The sequence below is a fragment of the Rousettus aegyptiacus genome, unplaced genomic scaffold (genome assembly GCF_014176215.1).
Source record: "Rousettus aegyptiacus isolate mRouAeg1 unplaced genomic scaffold, mRouAeg1.p scaffold_m13_p_3, whole genome shotgun sequence".
Taxonomy (NCBI): Eukaryota; Metazoa; Chordata; class Mammalia; order Chiroptera; family Pteropodidae; genus Rousettus; species Rousettus aegyptiacus.
Genome location: NW_023416306.1, coordinates 89,846,504 through 89,852,503, shown reverse-complemented (window position 1 = coordinate 89,852,503; position 6,000 = coordinate 89,846,504). Strand labels below are relative to the sequence as shown.

General features: G+C 34.7%; 1 pseudogene; it reads right to left on the bottom strand.

Annotated features, from left to right (window-relative positions):
* Positions 1-563: 563 nt before the first annotated feature.
* LOC118601465 lies at positions 564-686 on the bottom strand (annotated as a pseudogene).
* Between the last annotated feature and the right edge of the window lie 5,314 nt (positions 687-6,000).

Below are 6,000 nucleotides of genomic sequence, written 5' to 3'. Positions count from 1 at the left end.
AATGTAATCACAGGACCCTTTCTGACCCCGGGCTAATCACATGACCATCATTCTTTTCACAGTGATTAGTCAAAGGAGCAGGTACAAAAGTCAAGCAGAGCCAGTTCATCCATGCCATTTGGTAGAAGGATACTGGGAGCAGAAAGTCTCTCACTTTTAAATTATGAACAATAAAAATAAAAGCTGACAGCCACCTTTCCCACCACGTGAAAGGGCCTGTTGATAAAGCAGAGAGAGAAAGCTAACGATATCATTTAAGCCCCTATAAAGCATCAAGGAACACGCTTACCAGTTCCACTCTGAATTTCCCAGTTATGAGCCAGTAAATCCCATTTTGTTTAAGCTTGTTGGGTTTCTGACATTTGCTTATAACCACAAGTGTCCTGACTAATACAGGCTTGTTTCCAGCTAACTATTCTTACTAATTAATATGTATATTCCATCTCTGTATGATTCTCAAACCAGAAAACACAGCAGTTACCCAAAAAGCTTGCTTACTTGCTTTCTCTCTCTCTCTCTCTCTCTCTCTCTCTCTCTCTCTCTCTCTCCTCTCTCTTTTCTAACACCTACAACACCTGGTATTCCTAAGTGGTCTCCCATCCAAGTACTAACCAGAGCCGACCCTGCTTAATTAGTTTCTGAGATCAGACGAGATCAGGCGCGTTCAGGGTGGCATGGCTGTAGATCCAAATAGCTTTTTTTAAATATAGATTTTTAGGCCCTATAAAACCTACTGTTTTGGAATCTTTATGATGGACTCCTCATATCCATATATATATTTTTAATTCCACAAAATGATTCAGAAGCCTAATCAGTACAAACAACCATGAATCTATCCACAAAAGGATAAACGCCAAATTATAAAATGACTTTTTCCTAGTTGAGTTGCAGACAGGAACTTTCAGTCTAGAATCTTGCAAAGGAAACAGGTAGGTTTCCCTACACTGACCACCATTAAACCCTGTTTCTCAGAAAAATCACTGAAATATTTGAAATATTTTTAAAAATACTTTTATAACATTTATTGATTTTTTTTAATTCTACTGATAGACATCGCTAGTCAGAAGAGTATTATAATCACAGATGTGGTAAAAATAATATATATACGTGTGTGTGTGTATTGGTTTAATGCTCCTTTAGTTCTTTATCTTAAAACTAGCATAAGAACCAGAATGGGCAGTAATGGCTTTCTAATGCAAATTTCTGAGCCAAGTCATATTCCTACATCTTTTTACAGCTGTACCTGAACAAATTAGTAAACTAATCTTATGTTCTCATATTTTGGCAAGAGCAAAGAAAAAGCATCTTTTTAAAACTATGACATCAAGGCTCAGTTTAAAGTTCATGATATAGAAACCTCTGTCCAGGTTTGTCCAACGAAAACTTGGACAGTCCTGTGAGGCAGATTGATGGGACTGGCAGGGCACTTTTAAGCCATTTGCAATGTTATAATTATTCCTTTAAATCTGAATATACTCATTTGAAAATTGCCACTATGAAAGCATGGTAAGCAAAGTTTAAGTCAATATATTTCCACACAATAATTTACATTATGCCAATGGAAGAGCACAAACTCAAGAGATGTTCTATAGTCATTCTATCCTTAACAATTATGAGAATCTTTACATGTTTGCTATTTTGTATTATCATCTGTGAAGAAGTCTCCTCTCAGGGTCCCTAATGAGAAGGTAAACTAGTAATCTAATGTCTTCGCTGACGATTGCTTTGGGTATAAAATTAGGAGACAGATCACCATGGAGAGATCAAGCAGTAACTAGATAATTTCCAGAGCTTGACCATGATCATATGTCTTTTAGTCCACCTCTTCTGTAACTGAAGACTAATGAGGGGGTATTTTTAATTCTGCGTATACCCCTGAAAAATCAAGTAGAGAAATCTCATAAGCAGGAGAGGGAGGAAGGGATACGAAAGCAGTAGAGATAATATATGACTTGTAGTGTTATCTATTTTTCCAGCTTTATCAAGGTATTATTGACTAAGATGATCAAAGTGAGAGACAGAGTATGAGAGACAAGGGAGCTGCCCAGAGAAAAAGATCCAGAAATCTTCATTGGGTCCTCTTGAGTCTTTTTTCAAATAATAAGTTGTGCACTCAGAGAGAGAGAATCTACAAAGCCACACACACACACACACACACACACACACACACACACACACACACAACTACTATTTCAAAAAAAAAGAATAATTACCAGGCAGCTGTGAGCCGAACACCTACTGGAGTTCACTCAAGTCTGGGAGCCATTCCAGTTCTGAAAATCTTGCAGCATTCAGTAGAGACCTCAGAAAGACTACGCGTGAGGAATAGGGCCAGCCTAGTCCTAAAACATGTAGACAAGTTTATTCTAAAATTTATACAGAAAAGGACAGGACCTAACATAGGTAGAAACAAACTTTTTAAGGAATAAAGTGAGAGGAATCACTCTACCAATGTTAAGGCTTACTGTGTTGAGTCCCCAAGACCACCCCAGATTCAGTGACTTTCCAGGAGGATTCACAGGATTCAGTCATATTCATGGCTATGATTTATTACTGCATAAGAACATAAAGTCAAGTCAACAAAGGAAAAAGTTACATAGGGAAAATTTTGGAGGAAAGCAAGCACAAGTTTCCAAAAGTCTTCTCCCACTTGAGTCACAGGAGTTGCTTAATTCGTCCCATAATGAATTATTGTAACACATGTTTTGAAATGTTGTCTACCAGAGACTCTCATTAGAGACTCAGTGCCCAAGGTTTTTATCGGCGACTGGTCATATAGGCACACACTGCCTAGCATGTATCCTTTGCACAGTTTAAACATAGTGAACACAGTTAGGGTGGTGGAAGTCCTCCTGAAATTCTAGTTCTAAGATACTAGCCAAGGATCATCCTTGAAAGCTGACCTTTCTAAGGATAGAAGTGACAGGTCAGCTATATTAATTAACTATTTTTTGCATACCATATAGTTTCATCACTATATAGCTACACTAATTAAAATAGTATAGTATTGGCAGAGGACCAGACATATAAATCAATGGAACAGAATAGAGAACTCCAATATAGAGCCACAAAAATATGTCAAAGGTACAAAAGCAATCCAGTGGGGGAAGGATAGCCTTTTTCAACAAATGGTGCCAGAACAATTGGACATATATACACAAAAGATGAACCTCAACTTAAACCTCATGACTAATACAAAAATTAAGTTCAAATAAATCTTAAACTTAAATGTTGAACATAAAATTACAAAAATTTTAGAAAATAAAAGGAAAAGAATCTTTAGGATATAAGGCTAAGTAAAGAATTTTTAGATCTGATACCAAAAGCATAATTTATAACATAAAAATTGATAAACTGGGTTACACATCAAAATTAAAAATATTTGCCCTGTGAAAGACCCTGTTAAAAGCATGAAAAGACAAGCAAAAGACTAGAAGAAAATATTTTCAAACCACTAATCCAATAACTTCTTTTATCTAGAACTCTCAAAAACAGTTAAAAAAAAAGTCCAATTAAAAAATGGGGAACAGATATAAATAGACAATTGACTGAAGAGGATATACAGATGGAAAATAAGCACATGTAAAGCTGATCAATATCACTAGCTATTAGGGAAATACAAATAGTCCTATATATCCATCAGAATGACTAAAATAAAAAAAAAATAGTGATAACACTAAATACTGGCGAGAACATGGAACAACTGTGTAACTCATACATTGCTTGTGTGATTGTAAAATGGTACGGCCACTTTGGAAAGAGTAGGATGATTTCTTACAGAACTGTACACGCAGTTATCATATAGCCCAGCAGTTGTATTCTCAAGCATTTATCCTAGAGAAATGAAAACTATGTACACACAAAAACCTATACACAGATGTTCATAGCAGCTTTATTAATAATTACCAAAATCTGGAAATAATTCAAGTGCTCTTCAACAGATGAATAGTTAAACAAACTGTGGTATATCCATACCATGGAATATTACTTAGCAATAAAAAGAAATGAACTCTTGATACACACAACAATTTGAATAAATCTCAAGAGAAATACGCTGAGTTAAAAACTCACTGTGGCTATAAAATTGTATCATAAGAGATTCTTATAATGAAACTATTGTGTATTTTGATTGTGTTGGTGGTCACAAAATCTACATATGATAGAACTGCATGGAACTAAGTGCCTCTACACACACAAACACACACAAATGAATGCATGCAAAACTAGTGAAGTCTGAATAAGATCACTGAGTTGTATCAATGTAAATTTATTTGTAATACTGTTTCATAGTCATGCAAGATGTTACCATTGGGGGAAACTAGGTGAAAGGTCCATAAGATTTCTCTGTATTATTTCCTACTATTGCATGTGAATGTAGAATTATCTCGATTGAACTCAAACAAAAAAAACTTCAAAAGAATCAAACCGATATGTAAGTAAATTAACTGCCTGCCAGAAGAAACACTTCATTGAGGACAACAAAAGCTAGACTCATAATAACATAACATCCATTGTGTAGAGCATACTTTAAAAAATCAGTACGCATGTAGATAAGCAGGAAAATATAACATATAACTAAAAGAAAAATCAGTCAATAGAAACTGACCTAGAAATGACTGAGATGGTGAAATTAGTAAAGGATTTTATAATAGCTTTTATAAATATGGTCAAACATTAAAGGAAAACAAAGTAATTAAGGAAGAATAGACCATCCGAAAAAAGAAAATTGTTAAATATAAAAGAAACAAAAAGATATTCTACAACTGGAAAATTCAATATCTGAAATGAAAAATTTACTGAATGACCCTCATGGCAAAGTAGACTCTACTGAAGAGAAGACAAATAAAACTGGAGACAGGAAATAGAAATGCTCATTAGTAAACATAGAGAGGAAAAACAGCTATAAAAAAATGAACAGTTTCGATGGACTATGAGATAATATTAAGTAACTACCATATTTGTAATTAGGAAGGAGAGAGGCATTGGCACAGAAAAAATATATTTTTTAAAGATAATGGGAGTTTTTTCCCCCAAATTTGATAAAAAATGTAAATCCATAGATCCAAGAAGCTCAATGAAGCAAAGCAAGATTAAGGGGGAAAAGCAAATGGTAATTAAATTTTTAAAAACTAAAGGGAAAATTTCAACATATCCAGGGGGGGAAAAAAAAGATAATGCATATTCAGGCTTTTTAAGAATTATTGTCTCCTCAAGAGAAAGAATGCAAGTCAGAAATAATAACATTTCAGTGCTAAAAGAAAAATAAAGACTATCGAAAATTCTATGTCTAACAAAAATAATGGTTAAAAATGAAGGCAAAAATGAAGATATTTTCAGAAATAAAAAAGCAGAGATAATTCATCATCAACATATGTCCAGTTATGTGTATTATTGGGTAACAAACTACCCTGGAATTCTGTGACTTGAAACAACAAACTTTCTGTTATATTTTACAATATTCTTAGTCAAGAAATTTATGTAAGACATTATTAGGTGATCTTTTCTTTCCTTGTGGCATCAGTTGAGTTCACTAGGTAGTATTCACTCACATACCTGCCTCCATATATTTGGCTTCTCTTACATATCTAGCACATTGGCAGAGATGGCTAGAAGGCAAGGTTTAGCATGGACTGTGGACCAAATGGCCTACATGTGGCCTCACAAACATGAGGCCTCAGGGTAGGCCAACATCTTACCTAGTGGCTTCAAGAGTAGGAGTTCTAGCAAATAAGATAGAATCTACATGGTTGTTTATGACCTAGACTCAGAAGTCACAAAGCATTTCTTCTTCCATACCCTATTAGTTAAAGTAATCACAATCTCATGCATTTGAAGGAGAAAGAGTATAGGACTCTATTTGGAAAGAATGCCAAAGAATCTGTGGAAGTGATTTTAAATTGTCACAATCTGCCCTCTGGCCAAATATTTACATTCCTCCCTCAAGTTTTATATATATATATTTACCTCTTCCAAAGACTCCCCCAAAATCTCATCCCATCA